The sequence below is a fragment of the Dasypus novemcinctus genome, chromosome 15 (genome assembly GCF_030445035.2).
Source record: "Dasypus novemcinctus isolate mDasNov1 chromosome 15, mDasNov1.1.hap2, whole genome shotgun sequence".
NCBI lineage: Eukaryota > Metazoa > Chordata > Mammalia > Cingulata > Dasypodidae > Dasypus > Dasypus novemcinctus.
Window position 1 is genome coordinate 89,816,377 of NC_080687.1, and position 21,013 is coordinate 89,837,389.

Here is a 21,013-nt window from a genome sequence, read left to right on the forward strand (position 1 = left end):
CTCTCCCTGAAATGTGCCAAGACTCACATTACTCATTCTCTGGACCACCCAGAAGGCATGATTTGGAATGACACTAAACCAACACCACCTCCCCATGCCCTCGGGAGCACCCAGGCCTGGGAGCACGGCTGCAGGCATGTGCCCTACCCAAGGCCATGTCTGTCTGGGTTCACTCTGGACTGACCCGACTTTGCACTTGTGGTTTATTTTGGGTCAGGGTGGGAACAGCTCAGGGCAGTCTTGGGAGACTGCTGGTCTTGGGAGTGGCTTGAATCCTTTCCATCAAGGCTGACTTGAGGCTGTGTCAGTTCTTTAAGGAGGAAGGTGGGGCCTGGCTAAGGGTCTTCTCGTGGACCCTTCTCTTGGTCAGACCCACCATCCCAATGGAGCCATATGCTCAAGATGTTGCTTTAGTGAACACTGGCGTCCAGGAGAGTGAGTGGGCTCATTATCCAGAAACCTAGAAGGAGAAGATTTCTGAATTTAAGATGGGACCTTAAGCAAAATATATCCCAAGTCAGAGCAAACCAGGGATGTTCTAGGGCAGAGATATCCAGATTATAGCCCATGAGCAACCAGAGATGTTCTAGGACAGAGATACCCAAATTATGGCCCATGAACCATACCCCACCCACTGTCGGCCTTTTTGTATGGCCCATAAGCTAAGAGTGAGTTTTACATTTTTAAATGGTTAAGGAAGAATCAAAAAAAGTGTGACAAGAAATGGTATGAAATTCAAATAGTGTCCATAAGTAATCTCCTTATAAGAACACGGCTGCATCCCTCTTTACGTATTACACCAATGCTTTCATGTTCCAATGGCAGAGTTGAGCCATTGCAACAGAGACCACATCATCTGCAAAGCCTAAAATATTTAACATCTAACCCTTTATAGAAAAAAGTTTGCTGACCTCTGTTCTAGGGCTCTGGTTTTCAAATTTCAGAGTGAGTTAGAAATCCCCCAGAGAGCTTATTAAAACAGATTGTGAGTCCCATTCCTAGAGTTTCTGATTTAGAAGATCTGAAGCAGGGCTCGAAAATGTGCATGTCTAACAAATTCCCAGGTGATGCCCATGGTGCCGATCCAGCATCCACATTTTGAGAACCGCTCTTTGAAAGATATAGGAATGTGACAATCCACAGGGCAGGGAAGGGAAAAGGGGAAATGAGAGGAGATGCTAAGGGGAAGAGATTCCAGGGGAGCTGTTAGAGCTAGAAAGGTAGGTAAAGGAATTTGCAAGGAAATGGATGTATGTTTGAGACTAGACACAAAAAAATAGCAAATGAAGAGGAAAACTAAAGCTATACAGCATTAATGGAAAGGGAAGACTTCTCCGATGAAAGTATGTAGGCTGAAGATAACAAATTCCATTGAAGCGCACAGTGTCACTTGGCTTTTAACAGTCTCACTCCCTCAAAGGCTTGTATGAAAGGTTGATTATGAAAGGACAAACTTGAAATGTAGTAGCATTTCTTAACCCTTTGGGGTGAGGTTATTTAAATTTATACTAAATCTCTTACATGTCTCTTTCAGGCAACCCAGTTTTTGTTTCGGTTATCTGTTGTTGTGTAGCAAACCATCCGCAAACTTTGTGGCTCGAGAGACGACGGCCATTTTACTTGCTCAGGATCGCTAACTGGGCTGGATTCAGCTGGGTAGCTCCACTAGTGGTCTTGGTGTCAGTGGACCCTGTTGGGGTTACAGTTAGCCACGGGGTCACTTGGGACGCTGGGATAGCTGGGATATCAGGGCCTTTCCCTCTTCACAGGACCTTATCTATGGCCTCACCATGTAGGCATTCCAGGAGTGTAGCCAGTCCTGTTCAACGCTGGCTTAAGCTCCTAGGAGCACAAAAGCAGAAGCTGCCACTCCTTCTTTTTATTTATTTGTTTGTTTATTTATTTATCCTCATCACCTCGTTGTTTGCATCTGCTGTGTGTTGGTCTTCTCTTTTTTTCAGAGGCACTGGAACTGAACCCAGGACATCCGAGTTGCCTAATTGCCTGGTTCTGCTTTGCGGCATCTCTCGTGTTTCCTCGCTGTGTCTCTTGTTGTGTCATCTCACTGCATCATCTTGTTGCATCAGCTTGCCGCACCAGCCCATCACATCAGGTCACTGTCTTGCTTGTCTTCTTTAGAAGGCACCAGGAACCAAACCCAGACCTTCATGTGGTAAGCAGGAGCTCAGTCACCTGAGCCACATCTGCTTCCCTGGCAGAATTGGCCCAGCATCACTTCCATGGCCACCATATTCTACGGGTGTAATGAGTCATGGGCCAAATCCAATTCAAAGGGAGGGGACCACACGAGGTGTGAATACCAGGAGGTAAGGCTCATTGGAGGCCACCATGGTGAGAAGCCAGAACAGTGTTTATTTGGGAAAGATTGCCACAAAAACAAAAGGAAGAGAGGTACATGGGAGAGCTCCCCTGGGTTAGAGATGGCTCTGCAGGGACAAAACTGAGATTCATGGCAGTTTTGATATCTTGGTACTGAAAACACTGGAAGCTCTTCAAGAGCATTATCCTTTTTATTTTTAATTTTGTCTACACAGTTTTTACAATAGCAAATATTTCCTGTTATGACCAAAACCACATAGTTACTGGCAATTATCCTAATAGTGCTTTCATAGAAAACTCACCAAAAAGCTGAAATAAGACAAGCTTTAAGTTATATAATTGATGAATTTTGTTTTGCTTATTTTCTTTTAAATATAGGCACACTTATAGTTCCCATTTGAATGTCCTATAGGCATCTCCGTATTGGAGCTTGACTCTTGGAACGGGAAGAATGAATTGACCATTTTTCTCCTAGTCATTCCTTCATTCTTCTTTTTTCAAATTTTTCAATTTATTTATTTGTTGTTAATAACACAAAAGAGTTGATTCAATATGCACTGTATTTTTCACCTAATACCTTTGCTCACTTAAACACATACAACTCTACCTCATTTTCCATGATTTTGTAGTATTCTAATCTTTTAGCTAATCTCCAATGGTTGGGCCCAGAGAATTAAAGACATACAAAAACTTGTACAAGCATGTCCAAAGTAGCATTATTCACATATCCAAAATGTAGAAGCAACCCAGATGTCTATCAACTGATGAATAGGCAAACCAAATACCTATGCCCATACCGCCATAAAAAGGAGACCTAAATCTCTGGACTGTACATGTGACAGTCAGGCCCTGAGCCTCAGCAGACTTGCAACTCCTACCCTCTGGTTTATTGGACTTACCCTGGCCAGCTAACGGGAGGTAAAGAAGGCCAACCACCACACCAGGGAGCCAAGAGTGCCTACAACTGCAAGCAGGAGAATTGCATCCATCATCCATGTGGAATCTAAGCTCCCTCTTGATGTAGAGGGGGACTGGACTTAACCATCCCAGGGTCCACAGGATGAAGGAATAGAGTACGGATTAGAGGGGACTTACTGGTGTTCTGCTGGGGAACTATTATGATTAGTAAGGGGGGAAATTGTAGCATTGATGTGGAGAAAGTGGCCATGGTAGCTGCTGATGGTAGGGAGAGGGAAGAAAAGATATGATGTGGGTGCATTTTCAGGATTTGGAGTTGTCCTGGGTGGTGCTGCAGGGACAGATCCTGGACATTGTGTGTCCTGCCAGGCCCTCTGGGTGGACTGGTGGAGAGTGTAGACTATAATGTAGACCACTGTCCATATGTGCAGCAGTGCTCCAAAATGTATTTACCAGGTGCAGTGAATGTGCCATGATGAAGGAAGAGTTTGTTGATGTGGGAGGAATGGGGTAGGGGGAGTGGGGTTTATATGGGGACCTAATATTTTTTGAATGTAACATTTAAAAGAAAATAAGAAAAAAAACAGCAACAAAGTACAGACGCCTGCTACAATATGGACGAATCTTAAAAACATTATGCTGAAATGAAAGAAGCTGGTCACAGAAGAAAAATACTATATGCTTCCACTTCCACGAAATAGCTAGAATAAGCTAATCCACATTCCTTCATTCTTGAAATCCCTTCTTGGCTACAGCCACACCCCTCTCTTCTTGGCATCCTCGCTACCTCTCTGACTAAATCTGTTTCAAGCATTTCACCCCTCATCTGCTCCTGAAACAGGTGTCCTCATTGGCCTCATATTCTCTCATTCCACATGCTCATTCTTGCAGATATTATAACCTTGTGACAAATTTGCTGACATTATGATTTCTAGGTTTAGTCCTTCTTCCTTTACCTCTTTTGAGCCCAAGACCCTCTTGCCTACTCAACATTTTCTCTTGGGCATTCCATAGGTTCAAATAAGAATTCATTGTCACCCAAAGCATTCCATGATTTTGTCTATGTTGTCTCTTCCACCAGAAATGTCCTTCCACCTTGCAAACTCTTACTCATTTTTTTCAAGATTTAGCCTAAATTTTACCTCCTCCATAAAAGTCTTCATGGGCTGTTTGGTTTAGATAATTAGCTACCTTCTGTGTTCCCAAGCACTTTACGTGTACCTATGTGTACTTTCACTACATTGTGATTAATTATTTTGTCTGACTGAGCTCCTCAAAGGTTGCCATCTTGCTTTATATCCAGCACTTAGTACAGTTTCAGACAATGAGTGTTCATTACTGAGGATAATATTAACAGCTTACACTTTTCTTGTGCTTACTGAGTATGAGGCACTATTTCTGAGTTTATTTGTATTAACACTTTTAAACACCACATAATCCCTTTGAGGCAGGCACCATTACCAAACCCATTTTTCATAATGGTTCACTGAGACATCAAGAGGTTAAGTAACTTTTCCAATGTCACACAGCTACCAAATGGCAGAGCAGGGATTTGAACCCAGGCTATTACCTGGCAACACAGTCTATTCTTAACCGCCATGATATATTGATATTGAGAGGAAATTTAGATATCCCATTTCCCTCCCCAAACCCTCAAATTTCCAGTGTTGCTTAGGGAATCCAATAGGGTTGTTTTTCTTCAACTCTATCTACAGAAAATGACTTTCTTCCACATCATTGCAATAGTTTATTGTTAACTTGCCAAGGTATTGGTTTATCAACTGTCAAGTCTTAACCTGACTTTTTGCATAGGTAAATATTGCCCATGTATTAAATTCTTCACAAATATTTATTAAGCAGCTCTTGTCACCCAGGCACAGTCTTAGGCATTGAGGATAAGATAGTGTTGGTCCTTGAACAGAGATCTGTCATCCATGGAGATGTGTTGAGGTCCTAACCCATGGTCTAGTGGTGTTACTGGATTTCATCTAGGTTCTTGGCTATGCTGCAGAAAGGAATTTCAAGAGCATGTCGGGTGAGTTAAGCCAGTGATTTATTCAGGCAGGGAGGGACAAGAAATGGGAGAAAATAACAAATCAGGGGTCCCAGGTAGAAAGGAAGGGGTTGAAAAGTGATGAAGTGGGCTGATGTACAGACTACAATTCCCCATTATAGATTATAAATGCCCAAGTTTTACTTGTGTGGCCACATAGCAGAGGAAAAATGGCAAGAGTAGTACACAGAGGACAGGATAGGTCCATAGGTGAGAGAGAATGACAGCATTCATTCAGGCCTCACATGTAGCTTTTTGAACTGTTAATTATTCCACCTCTTTGCTAGTGGCAGGGGAGGGGTTCCAGCTGTTTGCTGTTTTGATTGATTACCCCCCCCCATCGATCCCCCATCAGGGTCCAATGATAAAGTCCTTGGAGATTATCCGGGGCTCCTCCTGGCTTCCAGAGGAAGTCTTTGTTCTGGATGGCAGAATCTTGGGAGGGTCTTCCAGCAGCCATCTTGGGGGTTGCTGATGTCCATATAGACTTCTTGCCAGTTCCAGATCTGTCTATTGATTCCCTATCTCACTAGCCTGCTTCAGTGGGGGGAAAACTATTTGTAAATAAAACCTTTGAGGATATTATTAGTTAAGGGGAGCCCATGTAGAACCAGGGTGAGACATCATCAAATATGAAGTCTTTATAAGCAGAGGAAATTTAAACATAATCAGGGTGTAGACACCAGAGGAGGAGGTAGAAAGAGACAGATCGCCATGTGACAGAGGCAAAGATTGCACCACCACCTGACTGCTACGTGGCCTGCCCATACTTGATGTTGGACTTCTAGCCTCCAAAACAGTGAGTAAAGTTCTGTTATTGAAGCCAACCAGTATACGGTGTTTGTCATAGTAGAATGGGCTATTAAAACAGATGGTGAGCCAGAAAAGGACTTTGCCTTCTTGAGACAGAACTTGGGAATTTAGATTTTTGTACTTCCACACACTGATCAATATAGCACCCAAAGTTTGTCTGTCCATTAGTTTCTGGTAAAATAAGTGTTGAGAGGAATTTACGATGCTGCCTTTTGCCATAGGTACCCCAGGCTGGGAATGGAAAGACTCAGAAGTGGTGAGTATATACACAGTGAGTATATAACATTCTATTTATTCTCCAAATTGAGGAAAAATTGTTAGCTTAGAGGCTATTTTGCATGCCATAAATCTAGTGTAATATACCAAATATTTAAAGTCCAAATTTACTAAACCTGCTTAAACCTGCTTTGTTTTTTTATTTCATAAACCTCTAGCCATTGTCCCCAATTTTCCAAATTCTCATTCTTCAATTCCACTTCTTAGAAGCCGCTTCCTGTTCCTCTTCACAAGCAATGCATCCCACTTAAGAAATGTATTAACCAAGACACATGTCGTACGCTAGATTTTCCATGACTCTTCTCATTTAACCCCAAGCTTTGCAGATGCTCAGCAACTCATAGAATAATGCAACTTTAGAACTTGAAGATAATCTTAGCCAATATAGTCAAATTCCTTCACAGCACTGATAAGGAACCTGGAAGCAGTGATTTCCCTGAATTTGAGGAGAAACCATGACTAGCATTCAGGTCTGCTCTCTGCAGGCCTCAGGCCTTTGTAGCTATGACAGAAAGGAGAGAACTGTTGCATATTGGAAGGAGAACTAGCCTGAGAAAAGGTATGTGATATTGACCTGGATATAATTAGTGGCCCTTAACCAAGATTCTTACCCACCCCCCAGCCTCTCAGCTCTTTCATCTGTTCAATGGCACTTAAACCAGTGCTTCTTAAACTTTAATATGCATGACACAGATCACCGGGGGATCTTGTTAAAGCACAGATTCTGCATCAGAGGTCTTGGGTGGGACCTGAGATTATTTCTAACCAGCCTCCAGGTGAGGCTGATGCTACTGGTCCATGAGTAGAAGGGCATAGATATCTCTAAGCCCATTTTCAGCTTTAAAATTCCATGAATTGGTAATTCTTGGATCAGAGGTAGCAATGTCAAATGTGTGAAGTGGACAGTAGGAGAAAACAATACTAAGTTTTACCTACACTTCTTCAAATGTATTCACAGTACTTTTCTTCTACATAGGGTCAGCATATATTCTGGTGTTCCAAGGAAGGTCTTGATTTATGCCTATTTTCCTTGTGTGATGGCTAATAGAGACCCTTTCACTCTCGAAAGCGCCCCAGTCTAGACAATAAATTATATGGTCACCCATCTGCTCAGCTCCCTCTCTCTTTATCTTTGTTCACACAATATAGAATACATTAGATTTCCACAGTTTGCATATTTCAAGCCAAGAAAATAAGTATGCCCCAGACAGAATGTCAGAATGTCATGGTTTGTGAATTTCTATTTTCTTTCCGCACAAACAGCATCCTCAGTTCAGGGACTTTTGGCAAGGGACTATTGCGTTCAGCCCGCCCAAGATGTGGGACCCTGGGAAAAACTGCCTGTTGTTTGTCTTGCGGTGGCCAGCAGCATAGCTCACTTGGAAGATTAAACACTAAATGGAAAATACCTTGTGGGTGATTTTTCCTACTTCCTATTCTCACAGAATCAGTGTCTGGGTACACAGTTCCCAAGTTCAAGGGCAGCCTCAGGGAGTGAGCGTCTGTGTCTCCCAACTTAAAGCATTCCCCAGGCTCTGGACAGGGAGGGCTCCAGCTCCAGACTCCAAACCCACCGCCTGCCAGTCCTCCTGGTGCCTTCCCATAGCACAATGTAAGTGTTTATTCAAAGGATGCCATTCAAGGGCATATATTCCCGGGGACTTCCAAATTGCTCCTTAGTTACCACTTTCTATTACCAGCCAATCGCTTTTATTCATTTATTCATCCATTCACTAGATATTCACTAAGTGCCCACTCTGTGCCAAGGATTACTGCACAGCTGTAATTATGAATTGGACACACACTCAGTCTGTAACTCTTGAAGCCCGACTGAAAGAAAGTGGAAAAGAGATGCGCTCATGGAAAATTGGAGGAGTAATAAGTGTGACGTGCTCTTTTGTCCGCAATTGATTCAGAACATAAAAGCCTATGTATAAAAGAGGGCAGGAGAGACATGTAATTATTAGCAATGACAAATGACTGGTTCAGTGCTTCCCCTTTTTCAGCTCTTTGCTCAAAGGTTATTGGCTCAGTGAACTTACCTTGACCCTTGATCACCTGTTTAAACTTGCAACTCACCCCCATCCCAGAACTCCAAATTTCTGTGCGCCTCTACTTTTTCCAGTCGCTTACCTTATAAGATATGAGTTAGCTCATCCGTTTATGATGTGTATTGTCATTCTTCCTCCGTTAGAATATATGCTCTGTTAATTTGTTGAGTTAATGGCCTGAACCTGAAAAGTAGGGTCAGAGAGGGTAAAATCCCCAGAGCGAGCTGAACCTTGAGAACGACGCCAGAATAGCAGGAAGGGATTTTTAAACTGTGAGAGGCAAGGAGAGCAAGAAACCGAGAGGCACATCGAGGGTCAGGGAGTATTGAGTACAATTTAACAGACGACAAAGAGAGGGCAGAATTACTCAAGTTCTATTTGGCTTCTGTCTTCTCCAATAAGGAAAACAAAATTGAAACTTGAAAGGGTAGAGTAGAGCCAATGACATAGAGGGAATTGCTGCTCGGAGCAGGTGCTGTGCTTGAGCTCACATCTTCAGAGCCGGCTGACTGCAGCCCCGGCATCAAAGGTGCTTTTGAGCAACCTCTGAACCAGCGTGGGTGCTCTTGAAGAACGGTCAACGTGGGAGGGATGCAAAGAAAGGGTATGGATTTTCAAAAGAGAACAAAAATTGTATTTCTAGAGCTACAGATTAGCAAGTGTGATGTTGGTTCTTAGTGAAAAAAAAAATCTAGGCTTTCATGGCAAAGAGATACTTTATGAACATTTGGAACGAAGACAGTGGTCACTCAGAGTTGGCATGAGCTCACCAAGATCAGACGGTGCCAGGCTAATCTAGCTTCCTTTTTGTAGGGTCATGACTTCATTAGAGGAATGCTGTTTACATACCACATTGAGATGTCAGCAAGGAATTTGACAGAATCTCTGATTATGTTGTGAAAAGAAGGTGAACTATGACCCTCAGGATAGTACATGTTAGGAAAATGCATAGTATTGAACAATTGTATAAAATATATATATATATTAGGTCAGCCTAGATGACCTACTAACAACTCAGTACTGAACCTTGTCTTTTTCAACCTTGATGTTAAAAACTTGCATCATGCTATGCATGTATGATAGGTTTATCAGATTTTCAGGTTATGCAAATATTTGGGTGTAACTAATAGAAAAGATAACATAATCCTTCAAAATGACTTCAACAAGGTTGAATGCAAGGGTAAAATCAGTAAGGTAAAATTTAGCAAGATTTAAAGTAACCCAATACCTATTTTGCCACTACAGGATGAGCATGACCGTGCCTGAATGATTTTCTTGTGGAAACTGAATGGGCAATTTAGCTGATTCCAAATTTAATGTGATTCAACATGGCTTTTCCAGATATGACTTCTAAGGGAACCAAAGTGCCCTCGGGCAGTATAAAGAGGAGTAAAACATCCAGATGACGGTCAGGAAGTAGGCCTGTCAGTCTGCCCTGGTCACACAAGTGATGAACCATTTTGAGAGACAAACTAAAGCACGCCACAGGATGCCAGCGAGAATGAGGAGGAGTTTAGAAACCATGTGGAGTATGGCTCTAAGTAGCCTCACCCTAGCAACGTGTCAGGAGCTAAAGTTAGGTTACAGGCGTGGAGTGGCACAGGAAGTGCCTCGTGAGTTGTGGGTGGATGGGGGCTGGGCATGAGTGACGGGGCACAGGGACGAGGATACAGGTGGGGGGAGATACATAGGTCATAGGTGACAAAGGAGAGCAGGAAGAACGGTGGCATCATGCAAAAAAGAAGCCTCAGTCTATTTCCATTTTCCCCTCTATCAAGACTAAAAAGGTATGTGCAGTACCACCAGCAGTAGTAGTTATCAATCTAGAGGCAAGCAGAATAGCGGTCAGCATGGCAAGCTTTGGAACCAGCCCCCTAGGTTTAATACCTGGCTCTACCACTATGTAACTCTGAGTGAGTCATTAAACCTCTTTGGGTCTCAGATTTCTCACCTATTAAGTGGAGCTAACAACAGTACTTCACTCATGGAATTGGTGGAGGGATTAAACAAGATCATCTATGCAAAGTTCTTAGAGTCATGCTTGGCACAAAAGCACTATACAACTTTACCATGGATTGAGTCCTCACTATGTCTCAAACTTGCATTACCTCATCAATGTTCAGAACAACCTCATTGAAAACGTATTGAAATACTCTTCTGACACACGAGGAAGATAAAACTTTGAGAGGTTAAGAAATCTGTCCAAAGTTGCACAGGCTAAATATAGCGGCACCAGTCTTCAAACTCAGGTTTCTCTGATTCAAGTGACTGAGACCTAACCTCTGGTATTTACTGCCTCTCACCAGATCTCAAAGGAACTAGGGAGACCAACAAGTAACGGGAGATAGTGCTATTACCTGTGAGCTTTAGGAAGGACTCGAGATGATGCCCACAAGGTCTCATCTCCAACAAAGATGATGTGTGGAACCAGAGTCTCAACAACCAAAAGTTAAGGAGAAGAGTACCAGACAAGATGGGGCATTTTTAAGAAGCAATATCCTAAGAGATTTCCAGGTCAGTTTCACCAGTGTGAGCTGTCTGGAATTGTGCAACTAGTTCTAAATGCAGTGAAACTAAACGGATAAACCAGGATGAAATGTTCTTTCCCATTATTTGAGAGAAAAGCTCTATCTCGGTAAGCTACTCTTATTTTGGTTTCATATTGCATGTTGCCTATTTCAAATTCTGATATAACACAGGAGACAAAACCAGAAGACCCAGGAAATGTGGAAAAGAAGAAAGACAAGTTAATAGACCTTGTGGGGAATTCAACCACAAAGTCACCCATCTTTTCAGCCACCTTGAGGAGAGTAATAGACATTCATCAGATTGTCGTTTGACCCAGGCCAATAATTGTAATTCCAGAAAATATATTTTAGTGGAAGTTTTCAGAACCCATCTTATTTTTGTGAAATCTCCTGATCATTGTGTGGTGTTTGCAGTTGTATTTTATACTTTCAAAGTGGGCATGTTCCCAAACATGGGCATCTTTAATTAATTTTATACAAACTATTACAAGCCAAGTTGGTATCAAAACTAAGTTGAATGCTTAAAAAATAACAATAAATGAATCATTTAAAAATGTGCCACCCAGTTAGATATGTCTAAGGTTATTTCAAAAGACCAGAGGACATGGAGACAGTGGCCACTAGGGTTGCTAAGGGCAGGGAGACGGAAAGGGAGGGTAATATAGGGGCATTTTCAGAACTTGGAATTGTTCTGAATGACGTTGCAAGGATGGATGCAGGACATATAATGCAGAATGAAGTGGGAGAGCGTGTGAACTACAGTGTAGACTATGGTCCATGCTGAGTGGCAGTCCTACCACACTAGTGAGAGAGGTTGTTGGTGTGGAAAAAGTGGGGGGTGTGGGGAGTGGGGCATATGGGAATCACCTATTTTTTTATGTAGCATTTTATGTAATCTATGTATCTTTTAAAAATAAATAAGTATATTTTAAAAAAAGACCAGAGGAAAAAAATAATTAAAAGCTGGAGGATTTAGTAACCCATTAGTTTCAAAAGTGTCTTCCAACATCTCCCCCTTTTTAAAAATTGAGATGTAATTCACATGCCATAAAATTAACCGTAAGTAGACAATTCAGAGTTTTTAATATATTCCTAGGGTTGTGCAACTATCACCACCATCTAAATCCAGAATACATTCATCACCTGAAAAAGAAGCCCTGTATCTAATGCCGTGTTCTGTAGTAATCATTCACCATTCTCACCCCAACCCCAGCTTTTGGTACCAACTCATTTATGTTCTTTCTCTGTAGATTAGCCTATTCCACACATTTCACATAAATGGAATCACACAGTATGTGACCTTTTGTGTCTGACTTCTTTCACTTAGCATGATGTTTTTAAGCTTCATCCATGTTGTAGCATTTATCAGTATTTTATCCCTTTTTGTAGATAATAATATTCCATTGTATGGATATACCATATTTGGTTCAACTATTCATCAGTTGGTGGACATTTGGGTTGTTTTCTCTTTTGGACTATTATTAATAATGCTGCTATGAAGATTTGTGTAAAAGTTATGTTCAGACATATGTTTTCTCTTGTATATTTAGGAGTAGAATTGTTGGATCATATGGTAATTCTATGTTCAACTGTTTGAGGAACTGCCAAACTATTTTTCAAAGCAGCTGCACCATTTGACATTCCCACCAGAATGTAGGGCTCCAATTACTCCAGATTTGTCAATATGCTATTTTCCATCTTTTTAATTATAGCCATCCTAGTGAGGATGAAGTGGTATCTCGCTGTGGTTTTGATTTGCATTACTCTAATGATGAATGATGTTAAGTATCATTTAAAGTGCTTATCAACCATTTGTATATCTTCTCTAGAGAAATTCCTATTTAAATTCTCTAACCATTTTTAATTGGATTATTTATCTTTTTATTATTGAGTTGTAAGAATTTTCACATATCCAGATTACTAGGTCTTTATCAGATACATGATTTGAAAATATTTTCTCCTATTCTGTGCATTGCTTTTCTACTTTTTTGATAGTGCTTTTGAAACACAAAAGCTTTTAATTTTGATGAAATCCTGTAAGTTAATTTTCCTTTTGTCATTCAGTTGCTTTTGTGTCATATCTAAGAAACCATTGCCTAATGCAAGATCACAAAGATTCACACTTATGCTTCCTTTTACACATTTTATAATTTAGCACATACATTTGATTATTATATTTTGAATTAATTTTTGTATATGGTCTGAGGTAAGGGTTTAACTTCATTCTTTGCATGTGGGCATCAAGTTGTCCCAGAACCAATTGTTAAAAGAACTAATTTTTCTCCATTTGATTGTCATGGCAACCTTGTCAAAAATCAATAACACATCTAGAGAATAGGTTGCTAGGTGAAAGGATGAGGACTAAGAAGGGGTACTGATGCTTAATGTATGTAGAATTTTTAATTACCTTGCATGTAGAAGTGTTGAAATGCATAGATGGTAACATACTATAGAGAGTATAGCTAAAATGGCTGATTTATAAATGTGATTGTGACTGAAAAGGGGTAGTCGAAGAACATAAATGTCAATGGAAATAAAGCTAGAGAATAATCTAGGGACTGAAAAACATAGGGAACCCAGGTTAGGGATCATGGTTAACAGTACAAATACAAGAATGTTCTTCTATGAATTAAAGTAAATGTATGTCACTATTCCAAGACAGTAAAATATGGTGAAGCATGGGAAAATACAATTAATGTAACTTATGGACTATAATTAACAAAAACATTGTAGTATTCTTGCATCAGTGTCAAAGAAGGTACATCAATGCCAAGGATCAATAATGGGGGTGTATGGGATTTTATCTTTTGGGCTAAGGGAAACATTCAAAATTTACTGAGGCAATGATTGCACAAATCTGTGATGAAAGTGAGAGCCACTGAGCGTATACGTTGGATAGAATGTACAAGGCATGATATTGTAAAATACAGTGAACCATGTGGTGGATGATAGAACAAGTATGAGAGCATTCTCTCACGAACTATAATGAATATACAATACTGATATATGGTGATAATAATAGGGAGTGTATGGAAAAATATACCAAATGTAAGCTGGGGCCGTAGTTAGTAGCAATATTTAGATGATGTTCTTTCATAATCTGTAACAAAAGTTCTACAACAATTCAAGGTGTTGATGGAGGGGTAATGTGTGGAAAATCTGCATGTTATGCATGATTGTTTTGTAAGCTAACAACTTCTCTAATTTTTAAAAAAAAACAGTTTAAAAATCAACTGCCCATAAACATTTGGGTTTATTTCTGTATTCTCAATTCTATTTAATTTTATATATGTTTGTCCTTATGCCAGTGCCATGCTGTCTTGATTACTGTAGCTTTGTAGCTTTTTAAATCAGTGTCTTCCAAACTTGTCCATTTTTTCAAAAATTATTTCACCTATTCTGAATTGCATTTCCATGATTCTTTAAATAATTATTTTTTTATTTTTAAAGAAGCTTTAGATTACATAAATATTACATAAAAAATATAAGTGTTTCCTATATGCCCCGTTCTCTCTCCCTCCCACACTTTCCCACATTAACAACATCCATCATTAGTGTGGTACATTTGTTACATTTGATGAACTCATACTGAAGCATTGCTACTAATCATGGATTACAGTTTACATTATAGTTTCCACTTTGTTCCACACAATTTTGTAAATTATGACAAAATATACAATGGCCTATATCTGTCACTGCAATGTCATTCAGGACAGATCCAATGTCCCAAATATGCCCCATATTACAGCTATTCTTCCCTCTCTTATCCCTCAGAACCTCTGGTGTCTACTGCCTTTACATCAATGATAAGTGTTCTTCCATTGCTAGAATGATAATATCTACAGTAGATACAGTAGATTAATGATAAGTCTACTTTAGTCCTTTGTTCATTCCCAAATCTTAAGTATTTGGTGATGGTGATTCCCACTCTGTTTCTAATTGAGAGGGGGCTTAGATCCCATGGGGTAGGTGGATAGTACTATCTTGCTTGCAGTTGCAGACACTCTCTGTTCCTTGGGATGGGTGTTGTCTATTATCATCTCCTTGTTAGTTGTTTTAGGTGAGTCCAATGAACTGGAGATTAGGTGTTGCGACTCTGCTGAGATTCTGGGCTCAACATGGACAGACCACAGATTTGTCTCTGGGATATATACTTATCAGATATAGTGCTAATTATGGGTTCAAATAAAAGGGGCAAAAGAGCTATGTGTGGAGAACCTATAAATGAGTCTAACTTTGTTACACTGGGAAGTATAAATTCCAAAGTAAGGCCCACTGACAGGGTGCCAAATTTCTGAGCTGTCTACCCTGCTTACAGTGTCTGGATATCTCTAGAGCTCTCAGGAGCCCAGCTATTTGAGGTACAATTAACTAAGACAGTCAATGAGATCCTGCTGAGCCTTGCATAAGTAAAACCTCTGGAATGACCTCCCAAGTCACTTTGAAATCTCTTAGCCATAAAAACTCATTTATATTTATCATTTCCCCCTTTTGGTCAAGGTCTTTTTCCAGATGCATTGCTAGTTGGTGCTTGGTAATAATCCCTTGGTATCAGGGAGGCTCATCCCTTGGAGTCATGTCCCACCCTGGGGGAAGGTAGTACGTTTATATGCTGAGTATAGCTTAGAGAGAAGCCACATTTGAGCAACAAGGAGGGTTTCAGAAAGTAACTCTTAGGCAGTATATAATACTAGGCTAAATTTCAATTTCACAAGAAAAGTTTCATAAGTACAATCATCAGTGTCAAGGCCCTAGCATAATGATCTGTCTTCCTTCACCAGACATTGCCCTTGCAGTCAGGAGATTCTTGCTGTCCTATTAGAGAATGTAGAAGAACTCTCCAGGATAGGAATTCAATACTCTTTTTGTTATTGTGTGGATCTACACCCACTGAGACAATGCCTCCTGAAGATTTGAACATATTCCTATGTCTTAGAGGCATACCCCAGGTGAACCCCTTCACATGCATCTCCACATCACTGACATCTTGCACCAGTGACCCTTCCTTGCTACTGCTGTGACCCTTCTATGATCCAAAACCTCTTGAAATGAAGCCAACAAAATAACTAAATAAAACTAAGGAAATTAAATAATTAAAAAATAACCAATAAAATACAAAAAAATAAAATTTGAAATAAAAAATAAATAAATTTTAGACATTGTGTCTTGCATCACTATAAGATCTATTGTCTTATGTGTACACTGACATTTTCTCCCATATACTCCCCCAGTGTCTTATATTTTTTCATTTTATCGTCAAAGAAGCTTTAGGATACAGAAAAATCACATAAAGAATACAGGTGATTCCCGTATACCCAATGCCCTTTCCTTTTCCCTTCTCCCTTATTAATAACATTTTACATGTAGATGGTACATTTGTTAGAATTGATGTACAGATATTGAAGCATTGCTACTAACCATGGTCAATGGTTTACATTATGGTTTACATTTTGGATGGTAAACACTTTTATAAGTTTTGACAAAATTTGAAGGGCCTATGTCAGTTATTGCATGATCATGCTGAAAAATTCTAACATCCTAAAAATACCTAAGTTCCATCTATTCCATTCTTCCTTCCCCCTCCTCTCAGAATCTATGGTAATCACTAAGTTTAAATTCTTGAAGAATAAGATTCATAGTTACTTGCAATAAGATTGAGGGCTTGACATATTGGTCTGTTTTCTTTTATTAGACACTGACTATGTTCTTGAGGGATTCTTACCCCTCTAATTGAGAATACAGCAGGATTCCCCAAGACGGGAGTTTAATATTTTCTCTTTTACTCTGTGGGTCTCCACCGACTGATACAGCACACTATGACAAGATGAACCCTTAGATATTCCGTTGAAGCCTGCCCCAGGTGAGCCCGATCCTGTATACCCCCCACACTCGACACCCTACACCTCTAACTCTCCCCTGCCATATTTGCCAAAAGAACATTTCCAACATTAAAGGTTTAACCACAGACCTGCAAACCCCTAGATTTCATCAGAAAGGGAGTAGAGGGTGGTGAGCCAATGCCCAAAGGGTAAAATCTATGATCATGTGAAAGGAGTGTTAGGGCAGTTTGACGGGCACCACAGTGGTGCAGTGACATGATTGGGTTCAGTGGTACTGGTCTGTGGGGGGGAGTAGGGTGGGAGGGTTGGGTTGGACTATCCATGGGACTGGAGGGAAGGTCGAAGGAAGGAGCAGATGAACTTGGGGACTGCACACCTGTGGTTAATCCATACGGTTTTTTAATCTTTTCAATCTCTGTAAAAAATGAAAGGAAGTTACCTTGGAAATTGGTATCGACTGCATTTAATTTGCAGACCTATTTGGTGAGTAGTGCCATTTTAACAACATTAAGTCTTCCAATTCATGCACACAAGATGCCTTTCCATTTCTTTAGATCTTTAATTTCTTTCAGTGATATTTAGTGGGTTTTGGTGTACAAATCTTGTACCACCTTACTTAAATTTATTCCCAAGTGTGGGGCACACTCCCTGTGCATGGGGCACCCCCACACAGGGGCACCCCTGCATGGCATGGCACTCCCTGTGTGGCAGTACTGTGCATGGGCCAGCCCATCACATGGGTCAGGAGGCTCCAGGTATCAAACCCTGGACCCTCCATATGGTAGGTGGACACTCCATCAGGTGAGCCATGTCCACTTCCCTCTTAACTTCATTTTTGAATTATTCATTGTTAGTATAGAAATAAAATTGATTTTTGTATATTGATATTCTATCCTGCAACCTAGCAGGGCTCATTTATTATCTCTAATAGTTTTTTTTTGTGAATTCTTTAGGATTTTCTATATATAAGATCATGGCTTCTGTAAACAGAGATTGTTTTACTCCTTCCTTTCCAATTTGGATGTTCTTTATATCTTTTTCTTGCCTAAGATCTCTGGCTAGAACTTCTTGTTCAATGTTGAGTAGAAGTGGCAAGAACAGGCATCCTTGTCTTGTTTCTGATCTTATCGGGAAAGCTTTCAACGTTTCACCATTAAATATTATACTCTCAGTGAGTTTTTCATAGGTGACCTTTATGAAATTCAGGAAACTTTCTTCTATGTCTAGATTTTTGAGTGTTTTTTTCATGAAAAAGTATTGGATTTTGTTAAGTGCTTTTTCAACATTTATTGAGATGATTGAGTGGTTTGTGTTCTTTATTCTACCAATATGGTGTGTTACATTGTTTGATTGATTTTGAACCAGACTTGCAATACTATGGGAAATATTACTATATATATATAACTATTATATAGTTATGTTGTATATATTGTAACAATATTGTTATGTTGTTATATTATAAATATACAGTCCTTTTGCTATGTTGCTGTCCTATTTGTGTCCTTGAATCTAATCTCTCATGGGCAGCTTGTAGTTGGATCATGTTTTCTTTATCTGTTCTACCAATCTCTGCCTTTTATTGGAATGTTTAATTCTTTTACATATGTTATCACTGATAAGCTAAGATTTACATCCGCCTTTTTGTTGTGTTTTCTGTCTTATGCTTGTTTTGTTCTTCCATTCCTTCATTACTACCTTCTTTCATGTTAAATAGATATTTTCTAGTGTAGCATTTTGATTCACTTGTTGTTTCCTTGACTATATGTGTTTGAGTTTTTTCTTAGTGGTTATCCTGGGGATTACAACTAACATTTTGAATTACAGGAATCTAGTTCAGATTAATACCGTATTAATTTTGATAGTATACGAAAACTTTGCTCCTATGTAGCTCCATTCCCTCACCCTTTTTTGTGCTATTCTTGTCATACATGTAATGTCTTCATTCATTGTGTACCCATCAACACAGATTTTTATTTATTTATTTATTTATTTGTCTTTTTAAATAAGATAGGAAGAAAACATGTTACAAAGAAAAGATAAGGGAAACGGACTTGGCCCAGTGGTTAGGGCATCCGTCTACCACATGGGAGGTCCGCGGTTCAAACCCTGGGCCTCCTTGACCCCTGTGGAGCTGGCCCATGCGCAGTGCTGATGCGCACAAGGAGTGCCGTGCCACGCAGGGGTGTCCCCCGCGTAGGGGAGCCCCACGCGCAAGGAGAGCCACCCAGCGTGAAAGAAAATGCAGCCTGCCCAGGAATGGCGCCACCCACACTCCTGTGCTGCTGACAACAGAAGCGGAAAAAGAAACAAAACGCAAATAGACACAGAGAACAGACAACCGGGGGGGGGGGGGGGGGGGGAATTAAATAAATAAATAAATCTTTAAAAAAAAAAAAAAGAAAAGATAAAATTTTACTTTCCTTTTTATGTACACATGCTGTTGACTTCACTACTCTTCTTTATCTCTTCATGTGGATTCATGCTACCATCTGGTATCCTTTCTTTTCAGCCTGAAGGACACCTTTTAGTATTTCTTTATAAAGAAGATCTGATAGTGATGAATTCTCTCAGTTCTTTTGTTCTGTGGATGTTGGAAGTTCACCTCCATTTTTGAAGGATAGTTTTTCTGGATATAGCTTTTTTTTTTCCTTTTTTGAGGTACCAGGGGCCAGGGATTGAACCCGGGACCCTGTATGTGGGAGACCAGCACTGAACCACTGAACCACATCGGCTCCCCTGAGTTGATTTTTTCATTTCTTTGCTTATTTTTTTATTTTATTTTATTTTTTTTAGGAAGTACCAGGAACCGAATCCAGTACCTCCAATGTAGAAGGTGGACACTCAATCACTTGGGTCACATCTGCTTCCTGGATATAGCATTCTTAATAGTCATTTCTCTCCACAATTTGAATATGCTCATCCTATGGCTTTCTGGCTTCCATGGTTTCTGATGTGAAATCAGTAGTTACCCTTAATGAGACCTTGTGTATATGATGAGTTGCCTCTCACTGCTTTCAAGGTTCTTTCTTTGTGTTTACCTTTCAACAGATTGATTATGTGTATGTAAGAGTGGATCCTTTTGAATTTGTTCAAACTCTTGGATTTGTCCTATGGAGTTTGTTCAACTTCTTGGATTTGTACATTGATGTTTTCCATCAAATTTGAACTGCTGGGGGACAATTTTTCAAAGATTCTTTCTGCTCATTTCTGATTGTGTCCAAGATATCTCAGAGTTCCTGTTCATTTTTCTTCATTCTTCTTCTTTTGGTCCTCTTACTGGATAACCTCGAATGAACTGTCTTAAAGTCCATTGATTCTTTTTTTTTTTTTTTGTCTGCTCAAATCTGCTTAACTCCTCTACTGCTTTTTCATTTGAATTATTGTACTTTTCAACTCCAGAATTTTATGTGGTTATTTTTTTGTATATATAAATTATATCTATCTATCTTTTCTATCATGTGAGACATCATTCCTTTAGTTCATTAGAAATGATTTCCTTTACTTATTGGAAAATATTTCAAATAGGTGATTTAAAGTCTTTGCCTAGTGTAGCAGTTTAATATTATTGATGAATGCCAAAATGAAATATTGGATTATGTTTGTAATCTGACCTGTACCTAAGCATGATTGAGTTATGATTAGGGTGTTGAGTCTCCACCCCTTGGTGGGTGGGGACTCACAGATAAAAGGCATGGCAAAGAACAGAGTTGAGGGTTTCTGATGTTGGAGTTTTGATGTTGGAGTTTGATGCTGAAGCCTTAAGTTGGAGCCCTGGGAAGTCAGCAACAGAGGAAAGAAAAGCCAGCCCCAGAAGAAAGGAACCTTGAACCCAGAGAAAAGCAAGCCCCAGGAATGTAGGAACCCAGGAAGCCTGAACCCTCATAGACGTTGGCAGCCATCTTGCTCCAACATGTGAAAATAGACTTTGGTGAAGGAAGTAACTTATCCTTTATGGCCTGGTATCTGTAAGCTCCTACCACAAATAAATACCCTTTATAAAAACTAACTAATTTCTGGTATTTTGTGTCAGCACCCCTTTGGCTGACTAATATGCCTAGTATGACCAACATTTGGGTTTCCTCATGAACAGATACTGTCAACCAGTTTTTCCATTGTTATTTTTATTTTTTTGCATGGTTCATAATCTTTTGTTGAAAACTGGATATTGGAAATAATACAATGTGGAAAATCTGG

At 39.9% G+C, this 21,013-nt stretch overlaps 1 protein-coding gene across 1 annotated transcript in view; it reads left to right on the top strand.

Moving 5' to 3' along the window:
• FAM216B (family with sequence similarity 216 member B) overlaps positions 1-21,013 on the top strand; it is a 37,854-nt gene that overhangs the window by 275 nt on the left and 16,566 nt on the right. The window contains exon 2 of the mRNA XM_071208268.1: positions 6,346-6,380. The gene's annotated coding sequence lies outside the window, so the exon portion shown is untranslated. The remainder of the gene's footprint in view (positions 1-6,345; positions 6,381-21,013) is intronic.